We start from the raw sequence: 20,716 nt of genomic DNA, 5'->3' as shown, positions 1-20,716 counted from the left end.
ACATAGTGAGACCTTATCTCCAAAAAATGAGGATCGCTTGAGCCCAGGAGGTCGAGGCTGCAGTGAGCCATGGTCATGCTATTGCACTCCCACCTGGGTGATAGAGTAAGACCCTGATTCAAAAAAATATGTACAGACACACATGTACACAAATGTACAGCTCAAAAGCAAAGGATTAATTCCTGAGCCTAGCTATTTTAAAACTCTGAATTGTATTTATTTATTTAAATATGACTGGGTGTGGTGGCTCACGCCTGTAATCCCAACACTTTGGGAGGCCAAGGCAGGCGGATCACCTGAGTGAGGTTAGGAGTTTGAGACCAGCCTGGTCAACATGGTAAAACCTTGTCTCTACTAAAAATACAAAAATTAGTCAGGCACGGTGCTGTGAGCCTGTAGTTCCAGCTACTTGGGAGGCTGAGGCAGGAGAATCGCTCGAACCTGGGAGGCAGAATTTGCAGTGAGATCAGATCATGCCACTGCACTCCAGTCTGGGCAACAGAAAGAGACTCTGCCTCAAAAATAAATAAAGTAATACAGCCACAGTATCTAAAATCCAAATGAAATGTAAGCAAATGGCTGGGTGCAGTGACTCAAGCCTGTAATCCCAGCACTTTGGGAAGCCAAGGTGGGCAGATCACCTGAGGTCAAGAGTTCGAGACCAACCTGGCCAACATGGTGAAACCCTGTCTCTACTGAAAATACAAAAAATTAGCTAGGTACCTGTAATCACAGCTACTCAGAAGGCTGAGGCAGAAGAATCATTTGAACCCAGGAGGCGGAGGCTGCAGTGAGCTAAGATTGTGCCATTGCACTCCAGCCTGGGCAATAAGAGCAAAACTCCATCTCAAATAAAAAAAAATTTATATATATAAAAATATATATGCAAATATGCTGAAAAATTAAGCTGCCTCTCACCCCATATCCCAGGCCCTCAGTGCCTTGTGTCTAAAAGCAAGCATAGTGGTCAATTTGAGAGCTTCCTTCCAGAGACATTCTGTGTTTAGACAGATATCTAGCTGTATTGTTATTACATACATTTTTCTGCACCTTGGTTTTCTCATGTAATATACCTTGGAGACCCTTACACATCAGTACATGGAGGGCTTCCTTGGTCTTTTTAACAGCAGTATACTACTCCATAATAATTGGACATTTACATTATTTCTGCTTTTTGGCTCTTTCTAAAAGTGTTGCAACAAAAAATCTTGTCATTTTGGTTGTCATTCATCCAGACATTTATTAAGTACCTACTATGTGCTGGGCAGCATTCTATGTGCTGGAGATAGAACAGTGAACACAACAGGCAGAAGTCCCTGCCCTCGTGGAACGTGACTTGTAGTGTACACGTGTGAGTTCATCTTCAGGATACATTGCTAGAGGCGGAATAGCCAAATCAAAGCATCCGTGCATTTTAAAAATTGTGTAGATAAAGCCAAATCCCCATCCCCCCAAGGCAGATTCTACCAATTTACCCTTGCAATGTATGAGAATGCCTAATTTTCCCACACTTTTACCAACAAAATGTTATCAAATATTTTTATCTTTGCCAATGTGACAGGTGAAAAAAACTGTAATTTTAATTTGCATTTCTCTTATGATGAGTGAGGTTAAGCATCTTCTCATATATGTGAGAGGAATTTCAAGGCTGGGCATAGTGGCTCATGCCTGTCATCTCTGGTGGAAGGATCGATGGAGCCCAGGCGTTTGAAACCAGCCTGGAAAACTTAGGAGCCCCATCTCTACAAAATATACAGAACTTAGCCGGGCACGGTGGTGTGCGCCTATAGTCGCCTGTGGAGGCTGACACAGGAGAATCACCGACTAGTTAGCCATGATCATGCCACTGCACTCCAACCTGGGAGACAGAGCAAGGCTCTGTCTCAAACAAACAAAGCAACTTCAGGCCCTTTCCTGTCAACTTTCTGGTATCTTGGCTCATATTTTTAGTAGATTGTGGATACATTTCACACTGAGCTGTGGATTTTTTTTTCTTATTAAAGAAATTAGCTTGCCAGGAGCAGTGGCTCACTACTGTAATTCCAGCACTTTAGGAGGCCAAGGCAGGCGGATCACAAGGTCAAAAGATCAAGACCATCCCAGTCAATATAGTGAAACTCCATCTCTACTAAAAATTTAAAAAAAAACAAAAACAAAAACTGAGCATGGTGGCGCATGCCTGTAGTCCCAGCTGCTTGGGAGGGTAAGGCAGAAGAATTGCTTGAACCTGGGAGGTGGAGGTTGCAGTAAGCCAAGATCATGTCACTACACTCCAGCTCTGGTGACAGAGCAATAGTCCATCTAAAAAAAAAAAAAAAAAAAAAAAAAAAAAAAAAAAAAAAATTAGCTCTTTGCCTGTGGTATGAGTTGCAAATATTTTCCCCCAGCTTGTCATTTGTTTTTGGACACTGCATGTGATGGTTTTTTTAAAAAAAATGCAGACTTGTAAAATGTGAAATAAAATTTAAAAGGAATTCTGCTCATATACAACTTTGCCTCCCTATGGTGCAATGTTTGTTAGGATTGAAAGAGATATAGGCCAATGCGATGGCTCACATCTGTAATCGCACTGGGAGGCCAAGGTGGGCAGATCACTGAGGTCATGAGTTCGAGACCAGCCTGGCCAATAAGGTAAAACTCCTTTACTAAAAATATAAAAATTAGCTAGGCATGGTGGCATGGTCCTGTTATCCCAATTACTTGGGAGACTAAGGCAGGAGAATCACTTGAGCCTGGGAGGTGGAGGTTGCAGTGAGCCCAGATCATGCCACTGCACTCCAGCCTGGGCAACAGAGCAAGACTCAGTCTCAAAAAAAACAAAACAAAAAAAAACCTTACATATAGATAGATAGATAGATAGATAGATAGATAGATAGATAGATTGATCCCAACAACGTAATCTTGGGTTCCATTAATAAAAGCCCATGGCACATGTTCTGGCCAGGTGCAGTGGCTCACACCTGCAATCCCAGCACTTTGGGAGACTGAGGCAGGCGAATCATCTGAGGTCAGGAGTTTGAGATCATCCTGGCCAACATGGTGAAACCCTGTCTCTACTAAAAATATAAAATTAGCTGGGCATAGTGATGCATGCCTGTAGTCCCAGCTACTAGGGAGGATGAGGCAGGAGAACCGCTTGAACCCAGCGGGAGGAAGTTGTGGTGAGCCAAGGTTGTGCCACTGCACTCCAGCCTAGGTGATGAGAGTGAAACTCCATCTCAAAAAAAAAGAAGGCAAACGTTCTAGAAAAGGAAGATGAGAGTCCTATCCTTTTCTGGAGCTCCATCTTCAGAGGTCTTTGGACAAAGGGGAGCAAGCTCAGAGGAGGGTAACCAGGAGGGTGACTGAGTTTTCAATCAAGTCACATAAGGAATGGCAATAGAACTGGCACCTTTGAACCTAGAGCAGATGGCTGTGAATATCATCTGAGGCAATGGGACTAGCCTCATGACACAAAACTGGTCCCTATGGGGGAGATTCTGAGAAGCCAAGAGTCAGACAATGGGGCTCTTTTCAAGGCAGAGCTGTCTGAAGGGGGAATAGCCTGTTTTGTGAGGAAGCAGTTCATCACTAGACATGACCACCTTTCAGAGATGCCAGGGTGCCTTTCAAAACTCCTTCCAAGCCTGAGAGAGCTCATTCTACAAGAATACAAGGAATATTAAATTTCCTCATTTTACAGATGAAGAAAAGGGGGAAACTGACATGCATTGAGCACCTACTTTGTCCTAGGCACTTTAGGCATATATGACTTGATTTTAAAGGGTGAGGACCAGGGAGGTTGAGTGGTTCACCTAAGGCTGCACAGCAGTCTAGAACTAGAACCCACTTCCCCAGACTCCAGTTCTAGAGCTCTCTCCACTGAACCTCCTGTCCCTGTTAAATAATTAAACATATGTTCATTGCATGTTTATTGCATACCTATTCTGAGTAGACACGAATGTGGTCCAGAAAAGCATATTTTTCTGGAAAATAGCATACAGGATATTTGTAAAGTCATGGGGTCTTTGCTCTGCAGAATTTCACTGCCTAGTGGGCAAGTACAGTTGCCATCTCTGCATTGCTTGATTTCATGTGAATTGCGTCCCAGAGTTTTGCAACTTGGCAGCCCCAGATAGACTGATAAGGAAATAGGAGTCAATTTGGCAAATTTTTTTTTTCTTTTTTTCTTTTATCTCAAGCTGATGTCTTTGGTTTTTCAGCAGGCAAGTTTTTAATGAAATCACCTACAAAGTGCCATGGGAACGCAGAAGGCATGATGAACTCCACCAGGGAAGTGAATCCAGGAAAAAGGAGGTGATGACCAAGCGAGGCCTTGAGGTATGTAAAAAAACGAAGGGCAGCAGAGCATAATATGTATATTCATGCCACAAACATTTATTGAGCAGTTCCAGGTTTCCAGGGATAGGTGAATAATTCACTGTTGAGTAAGGGAGACAGACAAATCACCAATGAATTGCTGCAGTGTGTAAGTGTAACCGTGAAAACGTACTCGCCAGGCAAAGTGGCGGTAGCTCCTTCTGGAATAAAGTGAGGGGTCTGGGGAAGCTCCTGGAGAAGTGATATCTGAGATTTTAGGAACAGAAATAAGTATTTTCCGGGCTGACAATAAAAGGCAGTTGGGAGAGAGGGAAAAGCATTCTAAACAGAGGGAAGGGCATGTGCTAAGCGTCTGACTCTTGAAAGATGATTCACTCTTCAGGGGCCCAAAGCAGATCTGAAAGGCTTGAGAGGAAAATGTTGGCATGGTAGGCAGCCAAGTGGGAGGTGGAATTGACATACAGGCGTTTGGCCGGGACCCACCAGGTTTCCAGATGAGTGGGGAAACGGCATTCGTGTGCATCGGGGTTGAGGAGGCTTAGCAACCTTCTCTTCAAAGCCATGCCCTCTCAGATTGAGAGCTGGAAGAGAAAAGTGTGAGCCATAAACCTCCAGGTCCTCCTGCTGTGCCGAGCACTACAGAGCTAGGAGTCTCCACCAGCTCTCCAGTCACACCGCTGCGACCCCGGCTAATCCAGCCTCCTGGCCCATCTGACACATGCTTCCACTTAACATTTTGTTAGCGACTCTATAAACGAGCTCTCCCTGACCTTCAATCCCTGGCTAATTGCTGGTTTCATGTACAAGACTAGCTTAATTTTACGTGATAATTACCTGAGAGTAGCAATACATATGGCATTGCATGTTCGAAATGTCAGGCCTGGAAATCCACCAAGTGGCCATAGGCAGGGGCAAGGGGAGGAGGCAGCCAGGGGCCATGAGGAGAGACAAAAAATGCAGACACCCAATGCAGACGGAACTCCAGGGAAGCAGTGCCTGGCCTCCAGCGGGGCTCAGAATCCTCAGCAGGCTCCGTACACCCAGGGCACAGGCCAGAGGAGCGGCGCGTGCCACAGCCACATGTGCACATGCGCACATCTCGGAGAAACACCAGCCAGGTCAGAGGCACGGTTCATACCCGCTTTCGGTCACCCTTTCCACACACGCTCGCTGAGCCCCTACTGTGTGCCAGGCAGTGTACAGGCAATTGCACTGATTTCAAACTCGCACCCCACCCAGGGAAGGTGGAAACGTGTGGAGGGTATGTGTGAGTTTTCACAATTATTTGGAGGATGCTACAGGCACGAATAAGCAAGGCCCAAGAATGCCAAACAGCCCACACAGTCCCGTTCAGTGAAGAATTGTCCTTCCTCTTGCTTGAGCCCAGGCATTCAAGACCAGCCTGGGCAACATGGTGAGACTCCATTTCTACAAAAAAAATGTTTTGAAAAACAATTATCTGGGCTTGGTGGTGTGCACCTGTAGTCTCAGCTACTCAGGAGGCTGAGGCAGGAGGATTCCGTTGAGCCAAGGAGGTCAGAGCTGCAGTGAGCTGTGTTCTTGCCACTGCACTCCAGCCTGGGCTACAGAACAAGACTCTGTCTCAATTTAGAGAAACCTCGCCAAATGCCTGTGGTAGCCCCGTTGTGAAACATGCTGTTGAGAACCGTCACATCTAAGCCAGGACCTCAGCCCAGAAGAAGCCAAGTGTCCCCTGGGACAAATGGGGACGGAAGACAATGGCAAGGAACTGTGCTACCTGAGAGAGTAATGGAAGCGAACCCAGGACCACGTGGCAGGTGAACTGACCGAGTCCAGAATTCAGAGAAGTCCTCCCTTTAAAAGTACCATTTCAGAACTAAGCTAGTCTGGGTGCGGTGGCTCACGCCTGTGATCCCAGCAGTTTTGGAGGCCAAGGCAAGCAGATCACCTGAGGTCGGGAGTTCGAGATCTGCCTCACCAACATGGAGAAACCCGTCTCTATTAAAAATACAAAAAAAGTAGCCGGGCATGGTGGCACGTGCCTGTAATCCCAGCCACTGGGGAGGCTGAGGCAGGAGAATCACCTGAACCCGGGAGGCGGAGGTTGCTGTGAGCCGAGATCGCGCCATTGCACTCCAGCCTGGGTAACAAGAGCGAAACTCCGTCTCAAAAAAAAAAAAAAAAGAAGGAAGGACAGAAGGAAGAAAAGAAAGAAAGAAAGGGAGAGAAAGAAACAAGGAAAGAAGGAAGGAAGGAAGAGAGAACTAAGCTAGACACAGAAGGATCAACGTGGCAGGAGTCCACTTCCGTGAAGTACAAGAGGAGTGAACGTCATCGAGAAAGGAGTAAAAGGCTAGCTGCCAGAAGCTGGGGGGCAGAGGGGAAGATGGGGCGTTTTGCTTAATGGGTACAGGGTTTCAGTCTGGGATGATGAGAAAGTTCTGGAGCTGGACAGTGGTGATGGTTGTGTAACAATGTGAATGTACTTAATGCCACTGAACTGTACACTTCAAAATGGTGGAAAATGGTAAATTGTATGTCGATTCTACCACAATTTAGAAAACAGTGTTTAGAAATCTTAGTTGTGCACCGCCGCCCCCCGCCCCAAAAGGGTCACTTGAGCTGCATTCTGAGGAAGGGGCAGGACGCGGCTCATGCATCCGTTGGCCGCGCAGTAGTTGAACGGCACCTGTAAGGCACAGGTGTGGAAGAATTTCCGTCTCCTGCATCTCAGGTTGGATAAATAAAGCAAGGTCTCTGCCTCATGGTGCTTCAGTGCAGCTAGCACGAGAGGCCCGTCTCTCCGGTACACAGGAGAACGAATCCAGAGGGAGGAGCAGCACGCCTCAGTGGCAGCACAGCGCGGGCAAAGGAAGTGCACCTGGCAGGACGCGGGGAATGAACGCTCTGGAGAAGTGGCTGCGACGCGCTCTTGAGAGGTGGGCAGCCCTGGGACAGGCTGACGTGGGGGAGAAGCCAGCCCAGAAACTGCCTCTTTCCTGGACCGACTCTCTCCCCAAGGCCCCTTTAGCTCCTATAGTAAAGGAGCTATTTACTATAGGAAGCGAAGACCCGTTTTTCTCCCAGCACCTTTGGTGCCTAGAACAGCGCTTAGTAAGTGAATACGAAACGGTATCTGTGTGTGTCTGTACCACGTGCCACACACCTGGGTACACACATCCCCTGCAGAGAGACAGCTCAGGTCCATTTTTCCTCATCACTCCAGGGAACAGGGCAGGGCAGGGAAGGTCTAGGGCCCTGTGGTGGTGGGCAGGGGAACATGGGCAAAGAAGGAGAAAGCGTGCCCCTGGCCCCCTGGGAGGGCCCTTCGCTGGGAGGCCCAGGTGCGCACACACGGAGGCACGGAGGCCGCAGGCTCAGGTAAGAGGCACGGTCCCAGATGAACGCAAGTTCTAAAATTCCCTTTAGCCTCCTCACCGTGGAACTGTGGACTCCTAAGTTGTGTTGGAGTAAATTACTTGCTTAATGAGATTTCAATTAACAAAAACAAATTAAAATCACTTTGGTAATTAAGCTGCTGTGAACCTCGCCAGCAGCTCTCCCTCAGACCTCAGATTTCCGTGGGGAAGGAGCTGGGAACCGGGGTCCACTTGGACTCGGGCAGCAGTGCTGCTGGGACCTTGGCAGGGCAGGGAGCTCCCCGCCTTGGGGCATCTACCCCGGAAGCTGCAGCTTCCTGAAGCCAGAGTGGGTGGAAAAGGGGGGGCAGTATACAGCAGGCAACATGGGCTCTAAACGTACATTCACATCGAAGCCCTGCCACTTGGTAACCGGTTGTGTGACGTAGGGCACATTAATTAATCTGTCTGAGCCTCAGTTTCCTCATCTGCAAAATGGGGTAATACTAGTAACTAACATCACTGGGTTGTGGGAAGATTAAAGGAATGAATGCATGCAAAAATTTAGAGGCTGAGCACGGTGACTCACAACCAGCCCTTCAGGAGGCCGAGACGGGTGGATCACAAGGTCAGGAGTTCAAGACAAGCCTGGCCAAGATGGTGAAACTTCGTCTCTACGAAAAATTACCAAAAAATTAGCCTAGCCGGGTGCAGTGGCAGGCACCTGTAATCCCAGCTGCTTGGGAGGCTGAGGCAGGAGAATGGCTTGAACCCGGGAGGCAGAGGTTGCAGTGAGCTGAGCTCACACCACTGCACTCCAGCCTGGAGATAAAGTGAGATTCTGTCTCAAAAAAAGAATTTAGAAGAGGGCCTGTCCCACGGCAGAGGCTGTCAACTCACTTTACCCTGCGTGGTGCTGTGGGGGATTTCACTAGCCTTATAATTTGCCTTGTCCTGAACCCCAACCCCTCCAGGGGAAGCCCTATTCCTCTGAGTTAGGTGAATGAGGATCTACCCACAGAGGCTCCCTTGGAGGTGAGGTTTCTCCAAGTTCTGGCCCACCCAGGCCCCCATCTCTTTTCATCAGAGCCAGCAGCTCAAATCTGGGAACCATAACACTCCTGTCTCTGGATCACAAAATCACCCCCACTCTCCCACACGGGAGGCCTGGAGGGTTTAGTGCTGATATCACTGGCCCCGTTCTGCAGATGAGGAAAAGGACATAACGGCTTGCCTGGTGGCTCAAGGAGAGCAGCAGTGCCCAGCGCTGGCCGGAATCCAAGGAGCCCGCGTTCGAATCCCGTGCCAACGAACCCGTGAACAAGCACAGCCGTTCTGGAGAGCACAATGCTAAGTGTATAAGAAATTGAAATGATTAAGGTTTTAGATTTTTTTTTTTTTGTTCTTAAAAGTTTGTAGCATTTACCGTTTTGAAGTTATTAGAGCAAAAACTATACTAAGCCTTTTGGGACAGCAGTGTGTATGTGTGTGTGTTTTATATATAACATGTTTTATTTATAGATATTGATATGTATACGCAAGTACATATACACACACCCCAAATGCCAAATGTTTTTCTCTGTGGTGGTAGAAATTACAGATGGTTTTCGTTTTACATGTTCATTCATTCATTTGCACAACAAATATTTTTATTTTTATGGATTTTTAATTTTTTGAAGACAAGGTCTCACTGTTGCCCAGGCTGCAGTGCAGTGGCATGATCTCAGCTCACTGCAGTCTTGACCTCCCGGGCTCAAGTGATCCTCCCACCTCAGCCTCCTGAGTAGCTGGGACCACAAGTATGCACCACTGAACCCAGCTAATTTTTTATTTTTTGCAAAGACAAGGTCTCTCTATGTTGCCCAGGTTGGTCTTGCGGTCCTGGACACAAGCAGTCCTCCTGCCTCAGCCTCCCAAAGTGCTAGGATTACAGGCATGAGCCACGGTGCCTAGCCAACAAATATTTTGTGTGTCTGTAAAACAGCACAATGAACATGGCAGATTTAAATCCTGTCTTTGGGAAACTCATGGCCTGTTGATGAAGACGGACATCGGACACAAAACGACAAGGTGAATACTATAGAAGAGGAAGGGTGGGGCTTCAGAAGCCCATCACGGAAGGAGGCAATAGAGGGGGTGAGGTCTGCCATAAACATTTAATTCTTTCGTAATTAGACTGAAATAAAACAATTTATACAATTTTAAAATGAACCCCAGCGGTCCCATAACTAGTTAGTAACAGAACTGAAAGTAGAAACTAAAAGCCTTCTGGCTCCCAGGCAAATGGTTTTTTGTTTTTGTTTTTGTTTTTGTTTTTGTTTTTGTTTTTGTTTTTAAATTTAACTGACACCCATAGCCTGGAAAGTTTGAAGAGCATCCTAGTCTTCAGTAAAAAATATCTCAAAACTCTCAAAGGAGATGTCTGTCAGAGGCGGTTGTATCATCTATGTACCTCGTGTCAGACAGAGGAGATGTCCCCATTCATACATCCACGTCATCCAAGACGTTGGGTACACACACAAACACACACACACACACCACTTCTGACTCCTCCTGGCATGCCCTCCTGCATTTGTGTGGCCTTTCTGAGTGATGAGAGATGTCACTGGGATCCAGAAAGGCTCACTCCAATTGGCCACACACACACCCCATGCCACATGGTACTGGGTCAATGGGCAGTGGGGATCTCACCTCCCCTCATCTCTGGAGGAGTCCCATACATTGCTTGGTCTCAGTGGCCCCAGTCTCCCCACTGGCTGACCTCCAGTCCTGTTTCAACCCACCCTGGCTGGGTCTGCCATGCAGGCGCCAGGCAAAAGGGAGAACATCTCAGCACCCAGAACCTCCCACCATCTGCTCCTTCCTGCTCCCTGAGAAGTGCTAATCTCCCAGGGCCCTTCCCTAAAGGCCCCTTTGCCCAGGGGAAGGTGAGGGCGTTTGCCATCCTCTAAGTGCCCAGCTTGGGTGAGGGCTGCTGGAGCTGTGATGCCCTCCACCAGGAGATCCCACCCGATGCCATGCCCTGTCCCCTCCTCCCCTCAGACTTCATGTATCATATTTTGTGCCGACTTCAGACAATCAAGGGAGGAGGACACAGAGTTGTACTTTCCAAGTAGCTGGCAACCCTTAATCAATGTTAATTGGCTCTAATTAGCATATGTTAATTAATGATATTTACTACAAATTAAAGGTATGAGTGCTCCCAGAGGGTTTCCTGTTCATCCAATTAGTGCCAATTAGTTGCAATTAACACGTGTAAATGAGATTCCATTGAACCCAAAACAAACACCCCAGAATCTCTCAGATTCCCCCTTGCACCTTTTCAATCTGCCAGAGGAGCGGGGTGGAGCGTGGAAGGTGAGGGAGAGACAGGAGAGAGAACCTCTAGGCTGATCTCTTGTAGCAAGCTGACCCTCTCACACACCAGGAATGGGAGCAGGCAGAGCCACGCAGGGCAGAGCAAGCCCCTGAGCATGCCCTGCTGCCCCTAGGGAGGGCTCCCTGGAAAGAGCCCTGGTCTTGAGATGCTCTTTAGAGCTAGGGGCCATCCCTCTGAACCTGTCAGGGCTTAACCCAGTGCATGGCACATAGTAGGTGCTCAGTAAAAATAAAATTGGGAGCCAGGCATGGTGGCTCACGCCTATAATCCCAGCACTTTGGGAGGCCAAGGTGGGCGGATCAGCTGAGGTCAAGAGTTTGAGACCAGCCTGACCAAGTTGGTGAAACCCCATCTCTACTAAAATTACAAAAATTAGCCTGATGTGGTGGTGCACACCTGTAATTCCAGCTACTTGAGGGGCTGAAGCAGGATAATCGCTTGAACCTGGGAGGTGGAGGTTGCAGTGAGCCAAGATCATGCCACTGTACTCCAAACTGGGCGATAGAGTGAGACTCTGTCTCTAAATAAATAAATAGGCTGAATTAAAAGTTGGTTCCTTTGTATCAAGGTCCAATATATTTAAATATATAAAATTAAAGGCCGTAGTGATGTTTCTTTTTTTTTTTTTTTTTTTTTTTTTTTTTTTTGAGACAGAGCCTTGTTCTGTCGCCAGGCGCCAGGCTGGAGTACAGTGGTGCGAATTTGGCTCACTGCAATCTCTGCCTCCCTGGTTCAAGCAATTCTCCTGCCTTAGCCTCCCAAGTAGCTGGGATTACAGGCACATGCCACCACACCCAATTTTTGTATTTTTTTAGTAGAGATGGGGTTTCACCATGTTGGCCAGGATGGTCTTGATCTCTTGACCTCATGATCCGCCCACCTCAGCCTCCCAAAGTGCTGGGATTACAGGCATGAGCCACCGTGCCTGAGTGATTTTTTTTAAAGCATGCAGTGCTCTTTTCTCCATAAGGTCTTCCCAAGGGGCCTACGAAGGAGCAAGGTAGTATTCGCTCTGTAATTTTAATATAATCTATATATGTCCACAGAGATTTTACTTCACTGCTAATGCTATTTCTTTTTTACTCAACTACTCGCTGAGGCCCAAATCTCTGTTATGTTTTGGGCCTCAGAGAAACAGCTACCACGAACAGTCAACTACTACCCTTAGCCAGTCTGACGGTTCATGTCTGTCATCCCAGCCCCGTGGCTCACACCTGTAATCCCAGCACTCTGGAAGGCCGATTCAGGTGGAGCACTTGAGGCCAGGAGTTTGAGACTAGCCTGGGCCACATAGCAAGACCCCATTTCTATCTTTTAAAAAAATGCCACGTCAAATTCTCCACCACATAGAACTCTCTGTGAAAGGTGATCATTTCAGATTGCCTCAGCGTCCCCTTCCACAAAGCAAGGGAGTATGCTGAGATGGCCCTAAAACCCTTTTGACCTGATGTTCTAGGATTTCGGAGGTCCTCTGCAGAACGCTGGCCCCACTTCTCTGCTGATAGGCAACCATAGGAAGCCTTGGTTTTCCTCCTTCGTGGGGGATGTCCCATCTGTGACGGCCTAAAAGGTCCTGCTCACCCTCAGACCTTTCTCACTGATTCAGTGTCATCTTCTGCCCCCACCCTGACCTTTTCTGGGAGAGTGATGAACCACCAGATATGGTCCCCAAGAGATGAGGCCTCAGAAAAAATTCTCCATCACCCTGATCAGACCAAAGTTGATTTGAAGGCCAGGGGTAGGACCGCAGCCAATGGCGCTTGGTAAAAAGAGCTCAGCTGGGGCCGGGCGCGGTGGCTCAAGCCTGTAATCCCAGCACATTGGGAGGCCGAGGCGGGTGGATCACAGGGTCAAGAGATCAAGACCATCCTGGTCAACATGGTGAAACCCCGTCTCTACTAAAAATACAAAAAATTAGCTGGGCATGGTGGCACGTGCCTGTAGTCCCAGCTACTCAGGAGGCTGAGGCAGGAGAATTGCTTGAACCCAGGAGGCGGAGGTTGCGGTGAGCCGAGATCACGCCATTGCACTCCAGCCTGGGTAACAAGAGCGAAACTCCGTCTCAAAAAAAAAAAAAAAAAAACTCAGCTGGATTAACTTCAGGGAAGGGCATGCAGCTGCAGGATGGATGGATGTCCTGAGGACTCTTGGGGCTCACGCTTTCTTCCCTGCCACTGCACCCCACCTCAGGGCCAGTGGGACATGTGGGAGGGGGTCTGGAAGCAAGTGAAAAGGACCCTCTGCTGAGTGCTGTTCCTCCCAGCAAAAATAAAACTACCACAGTTGGATGGCTCTCCAGGCCAGGCACAGTGCTAAGCCATTGACATGATTTCCATTTAAACGGGGTGCCATTTGCTCCATCTTTATCTCCACGTGCTGTGGGCATCGTGGGCTGCACCTGGTCAGCTTTAGGATTGATGATCAGCCAATTCTAGCCATAGAGCAGGAAGGTTGCAGTGCATGGTGAGGAAAATGCTGCCCACTGTGTCTTCCCCATCAGCGCGCGCGCGCGCGCGCGCACACACACACCCCCTTCTCTCGTCTCTCTTGGCCAGGTGGATGCTCTCTTCTCTCTCAGCCGGGGCTGAGGCTAGATCCAGGGAGCGGAGGCTACCACTAAGAAGGCCACAGGAAAAACAGCTAAAGGAATCAGGTCTTTCAATGGGGCAAATGCTCAGCTTTCTTTTCTTTTCTTTTTTTTTGAGACAGAGTCTTACTCTGTTGCCCAAGCTGAAGTGTATGGCACGATCTCAGCTCATTGCAACCTCTGCCTCCCAAGTTCAAGCATTCTCCTGCCTCAGCCTCCCAAGTAGCTGGGATTATACCCACTTGCCACAACGCCTGGCCAATTTTTTGTATTTTTAGTAGAGACGGGGTTTCAACATGTTGACCAGGCTGGTCTCAAAACTCCTGACCTCAGGTGATCCACCCGCCTCGGCCCCCAAAGTGCTGGGATTACAGGCGTGAGCCACCGCACCCGATCTAAACTCTCAGCTTTCGATGACAAGAACGTTGCCTCCAAACTAGCAATTCTGGGTGCCCATGGAACTTGAGGACGGAGAAAAGGGACACAGGGAAAATGTCTGCTTTTTACTCCCACTAATGCCTCTTGAGAAGTGATATCTCTGTAAAGCCAAAGTTCCTGAGATGAGGTTTAACATGGCCACTTTGGAAGGGAAAAAAACCCCTCGGCTCCAGGAATGTAACAACAGAAAATAATTAAGGTCTAATAAGGTCAGTGTTCCACCTTAACACCTTTTCAGTTCCACTTAAAACCTCTACTAATTTGCCCAGAAAAACCAGCCTCACTTGGGTCTTATTATTTGAATCACGTCCTGTCTCTTAATTTAAACGAGAGACTCACATAAGGAATTTTTTTTATTTTAAATTACAATGCCGACTTTCTTCCAGTTGATTACGGTATATGACTCTCTGTTGGAAGGCCATTATTTTTTTTGCTATGATTTACAAAGCATTTAAAGCGAAATCAATGTAATAAATATCGAAGTATTGTAATAGATAATTCCATATATTTAACCGGAGACACAGCGCAGCCCTGGTTGAGGCAGTCAGGAGATGAGCAGGGTGAGGACGGGGTGGGGGAGACACCTGGTATCCACTCTTGTTTTTTCCTCCTCTCTTCTTTTCTCTGCATTCATTTAGCCAGGATTTCCCCAGCCCTCCCTAAGACTCTGCACACTGGACTTGGGACTGTGGGGAGTCGTGGGTGTCCAAGATGCATCCTCCGGAGGCCATGGACTGTTGGGAGAAATTCCTCTGCAACAACCTGCTGGTGAATGCTGGAGGCCACCGTGGGGAGGAAGCCACACCGGCACCCTCTAAGGAGCTGTGACGGGAAGCGATTTCTCATCACAGCAGAGGAGAGGTCTGGGTGGTGGTGGAGGGTAGGGGGCAGGTCAGGAAAAGCTTTTGCTAGCGTCTCCTCCTTTCTGCTCCGTGCTCCTCCCCTCCCCTTCTTAACTGCTCCGTTCCGTCTTCCCCTCCTCTGCCCTCCTCTCATTCCTGTCTCTTCCCTCCCTGGACGAAGCTATCTCTAGGCCTCTGGCAGCAGCCTGTACCCACTGGCCTCTGACGGGACTAGCTCAGCCCAGCATTCGCCGTGAAAGCCCCCGAGGAGGGGAAGAGGGTGAAGGTGGATAAGGTGCCCAGGCTTCATCCCACTCTCTCAAGCGTGTGACCTTGTGCCGCCTCCAGTGACGGAGCCCACAGCAATGTCTGCAGGGCCAGGGAGCAGATTTCAAGCTGCCTTCCTTCCTGCGCACCCCCATCTCAAAAAGGACCCAGAAGCAGGTTCCTCTCCAGCTAGCCCCTGACCTGCCACCCCACAGGAGCACCTTCCACCCCGCCACTTCTTCCTGGCCTCAGAGCCACTGTGTGGGTCCCACATCTGCTCCCAGGTAGGCTCTGCCCCCAGGTTCCTGGCTGGATTTAGAAGCTCATGCCCCCCCCCCCCAGTGAGGAGGGCCACCATACGGGCCACCAGCTGTGGGTGGGCCCAGATAACACCCCTCCTCCGCAGGTGAGTGCCAGAGATCTCAGTAAGGGCTTTGCGGACCCCACGCTGCAGCTCGGGATGCGGTATGGAGCCCACTTTCAGCGGATCCCAGAGAAAGAAGATGTATGGTCCCTAGCCGTCCCACCCCAAGCCTGAACCCAAGCCCCAAGTCCCTAGCTCTGAACAGATTTCACCATAAATCCCGGGAGGGGACCCGCAGAGGGAAAGGGAGCAGAAAAAAGAGATTTACAGCGAACTTGCTTCCTGACACCTCTTTGGCCCATCCCATAAAATAACAATATCACCAGATAAATCACACAGTCTCAGGGAACCTCGCCCTTGTCTTTGTGGGGTCTTTGAGGGGAGATGGGGGAACATGGTCAGAGTGGTCCGCCTAGCTGCTTTCTCCCTGGCAAATCAGTTCCAGCCGGCATGAGGAGGCTCAGATTTAATCCCTGGGCTACGTATGGGGTGGTGGAGTAGGAACGAGGTAGGGAAGAAGGATGTTGGCTATGGACACCCAAGAGACAGCATGGCATAAGAGATTCCGCATGAGCTTTGAGCAAATCCCAGCTCAAATTCCTAGCTGTGTGGCCTCAGACAAGTTGCTTAACCTCTTTGGGCCTCGGTTTATTTCTCCGAAAACAGGGCATTTGCATGGAATATTGTATGGTGCTTGAAATAGGAGAACTATCACAGCCACAAATGTTTTCTCTTGTCTAGGATACAAAATGCTGGGGCCATGTTCCCAGCAGAGGGAATCAAATGTCGAGCCCTCTGCAGAGACAGCACACTCCCTTGTCCTCTCTGGCTATTTTCTCAGCCTTGGTCTTTGAGCTTAGAAAGACAGGGCTCTCCATTAACTCACAGTGTTTCTTCTCTCCAGGCCTGTTGCCCATCTATAAAATGAGGAGGTGGAAAGTACTGGTCTTTAAGGCCCAGTCCATTGTTAAGGTAAAATCTCAAATCAGGAGCCATCTCTAACTGTAACCAAAGGGAGCAGGCGGGACCCAGACGCTGCGGGCGGTGAGGCCAGCTGAGACTGGCCTGGGCATGCAGCCCAGGGTGGATGCTGTCACCATCCTAGGAAGGGACTGCAGGGCTCCATCCAGCTGGACCCACAAGTCAGACCACCCCAAGTGAGAGATTCCTCGGCCTGCAGCCTGCATGGCCATGGACACCGCCCGAGGCATCGTGCTGAGGGACCTTCGCCCAGAGAAAGCGCTGTGTTTCCAGAGCTGGGAGCTGGGTGGGTGAGGCTCTACCCAGGCTCATGCGTCGTACCTGGAGCAACCTCGCGCCTCCCTCCCTGCCTGTGCGGTCCCTCATCCCACCAGTTCTCCCCAACCCTGCGTCCCCTCCCTTCAGCATCTCCAGCTATTAAGGATGACGGCTCGGGCCTGGGCTCCAGCCTTCCAGCCTCCACCCTCTCTCTCTCCCCGTCCCTCCTTCCTTTCTCCTCCTGCTTTTCCATCTTCTCCTTGTACTTGATTTCCTCTCCTCTCTCCTTCCTCTTTGCCACTCTTCATTCCTTTCTTTTCATCCTCCTCCCAGTCCTTTCTGCTCTGTCACCTCTTTCGCTTTCTTCTGTCTCTGGCTGACTCAGGGGAATGGAGGTGACCCTATCTGGAGGGAGGGGTGAGTGCGTTAGGGGGTGAGGGTGGCAGGCTGGGGGGCAGTGGTCTGGCCTGAGCCCCTCCGGTATTGCTCCAGCCCTAGCTGCAGGAGGATCAGGAGTTCACCCGCAGGGCAGCTGTCAGCGGCTCAGTGGATGGATGAGTGAAAGTGTAGGGGGTGGGGAGGCGAACTTGCTGGGGAGGGGGCCCTCTTTAAATAAAAATGAAAGGAGCTTGGCGGACGAAGTAACAGGGACAGTTTCGTAATAAGCCTTGCCCAAGGCACCTCTGCCAGGGGACCCAGTCCTCCTGCCCACCTGCCTCCCATCCTGTGCCCTGTCCCCATCCCCAAAGTTTCCTTCAGCACAGAGGCCTGTTTGTTTCTCTGATCCTTTGGGCAGGCCAGAGAGCAGCAGGCAATCCCCCCACTCAACTCCCCAGAACCCCGCCCGGCCTTCCCCATCTCCCACGGTAGGGCGGCTGGGATTGGAACCCTGGGCAACCTGCTCACAGAGTGATGTCTGGGCAGATTAGCACCCCAAAGCTGGCAGGGCTATTAGGAGGCCTTTGTGGGGGAGGGGACCGGGGGAGGCGAAGGGGATTTTCCATTCTCTGAGCAACTGGATTACACAGTCAGGGGATCAGGGAAGAACTGCTGTTTAAGCTGCCTGTGCCCTGGCTCGCCGCCCCTCATGGGCTCAGCAGGGATCGTAGCAAGGCCTGCCTTGCCTGCTTTTGAAGAATCTTCTTGTAACTTGAGTCAGGTTTAGGGGCAAAAGCCTGTCTCATCTCCTGCCCAGCCCTGAGCTGTTACACCAAGCAGGAGCTCAAGAGGGCTCCACTTGCCACCACCTCCACTGAGCCTCACCTTCCACAGAGCCCCCAGGTCTGGAGGTAGATCTGGAAGCTGTGACTCAGAGCAGTGCAGTGACTTGCTCTGAGTCACGCCACGAGTGAAAGGCAACCAGGATATCTCCCTGACCACGGACTGGATTTATGGGAGCATGTTCTCTGCAGTGAGCCAGGACTATGCCAGGGACTGGAAGGAGCCTAAGACTCTGCTGTTCTCCTTACAAGAAGGAAATGTGCAGGCTGGGCACGGCAGCTCACGCCTGTAATCCCAGCACTTTGGGAGTCTAAGGCAGGAGGATCGATTGAGCCCAGGAGTTCAAGACCAGCCCAGATAACGTAGGGAGACATCTCTACAGAAAAATTTTAAATTAGCCAGACGTGGCAGCAAGTACCTGTGTTCCCAGCTACTTGGGAGGCTGAGGTGGGAGGATCCGTTGGGCCCATGAGTTGGAGGCTGCAGTGAGCCATGACCATGCCACCGCACTCTAGCCTGGGTGAAAGAGTAAGACCCTGTCTCAAAGAAAAAAAAAAAAAAAAAAAACGAAGGGGGTCTGTTCCTGAGTTTTTTGTCAGCCCAACATATGTGTCAGAGGGTGGGGAACTCCACTCCCATTTGTTCTTTCAGGCTGCAGAAGACCAGACCACAGCGGATGGTGAAGAAGACGGGAGACGGGGAGGAGATTAGGTTGAAAAAGTCCCAAGTCTTAAAGCCCGCTCCCAGCCTTATCACTAACTTGCTGTGTGACCCTGGACAAACCACCTCTCCTCTCTGAGCTTCAGTTTTCTTATCTGCGAAACAGAGGTACAAACATCTTTTTCAAGCATTGTCTCAAAGGGTGAATAAGACAAGGTACTAGAAAAGCATCAAGCACAGCCCCCGGCCCATGTTACTTCCAGTAATAGTGGAAGCAAAGTCTTTTCCCCAGGAGCTGGTGGAAGCAGAGTCTTTCACCCAGGTGCTGTGCCCACTCCCTAGGGCAGGAGGCCCTGCTGCACAGCCACAAAAGTGGTTCTTCCCACCAGGAGGGCAAATCCGTCAGATTCAGCAAGATTGGCCTCCCCGACCTGGTATAAGGTTACTGGGGGGGTCATGACCCCATAGCTGGGGTCTACTTTCTAGAAACAGTCCTCACACAAGAGTCCCAAAGACCCCCACCCGAGCCCTGTGTGGCCGCTGAAGGCCTTTTGCTGACAAAGTGGTCATCTCTGACCTTCCTGATGGGCCTATGCTCCTTCCAGCCAGAAAATGTCTATGATCCCGTGACCCCTAGAAGCCCTGCCTTGCTAATGGTTTTATGATCTTCCCTACAGAATTCTCTCTTTGCCCTCCATATCCCCCAGTCCCTTTCAGTAGGTCTTCGTCAAAATAAACAACATTGATGACCAGAGCAGGATTCAAGGTCTGCACTGCAAACAAATGCAGAGCTCTTTGAAGGTGCCCGGGGAATCCATCACATCCTGGGGTGTGACGTTCCCCAGGCCCAAGGGGAGGTGGGCCCCGGGAAGGGACTCAAGCCTGGGAAGCTGGGCCCCATCGGAGTTTAGAATCTGAGGATCCCGTGCTGCCTCTCCCTCCTGCGCACCAAGCTCATCCTCCATGCAAGAGGAGAGGGGAAGGGAGAAGAGGGTACGGGGCATGACGTGAGAGGTCCCGCGTGCCCAGTGACCTCTCCTACACTGTGTTCAAGGCCCCCTTGGTGGCCAGGACTTGATTCTGTATGTCATCAGGGAGAAGACAAAATGAAAGGGAACAGGGGACATAAAAAGATCAACAGAGAAACAGGCAGCAAACAGGAGTGAATGAGAGGGTTAGAGACCAAACCCACGGCTCTCAGGCCCAATCCTACTCTGGCATTCACCTGGACCGAAGAGCTGCCACCATGCCCACATTGGGACAATTTTCCTACAGAAAACTCATCCAAAACTCTCAGCAGGCCAGTGTAACTGAAGGGGGAGAGGGAAAGAGAGAAGCAGGCTCCCTTCTGAGGCCTGAGCAAGTGATGACGGAGAAGTGGAGACCCTTCATGCAGAATGAAACCCCTCTCCTCCGTCCCACCGCAGGTGAGAGGCAGCAGCCCTCCCCACACGGTTCTAAACAGCCTCCGACAGAGAAGGGCCCCGAAGGCGGCAGCTCGGGCTGTCTCATCTCAGCTTTGCCGTCTGCACGTGCTGTGGATGACAGGCAGTCTTCTCTGGCAGGTGTGGCCACGGAGCAGGTTTGTTTTCAAGGGGGACTGGCCCTGCCTGGGGAGCTGTTGGTGGAGAATATTAATGTGGGATTCCCAAAGGCCCAGGTCTGAGAGCAGCTTTCTAGGACACGCAGCTTAATGCGTTCTTCAGCGCCATGCCAGCCTCCAGAACGGGGGCACGGGCCTGGGGGCTGGTGTTCTCTGACTCACAGCTGGGCTTGGGGGGCAGGGGGAGAAAACTTGCCTTCCTCCTGGAGCCTGTGCCTTATCATTTACCCTGCTAAAAACATTACGCCGTCCAACAGGTTGGGTGAGGAGCTAGCCAGGAAATATGCGTGGGCAGCAAAGGTATCGATCACATTTAGCAGGTCCCCACATATAGTATTTTGTATGTGGCATACAATTAATGTTTGATGAGTGAGTCAGAGAGAGAGAGAAATTGGAAAGGAAACAGACGCAGAAAGAGAGCTGGAAATGCAAGTAGGAGTGTTTCCAGGCTACGT

Source organism: Saimiri boliviensis, chromosome 17, assembly GCF_048565385.1.
Source record: "Saimiri boliviensis isolate mSaiBol1 chromosome 17, mSaiBol1.pri, whole genome shotgun sequence".
NCBI lineage: Eukaryota > Metazoa > Chordata > Mammalia > Primates > Cebidae > Saimiri > Saimiri boliviensis.
The sequence above is the reverse complement of the archived record's forward strand: the minus strand, read 5'-3'. Positions refer to the sequence as shown.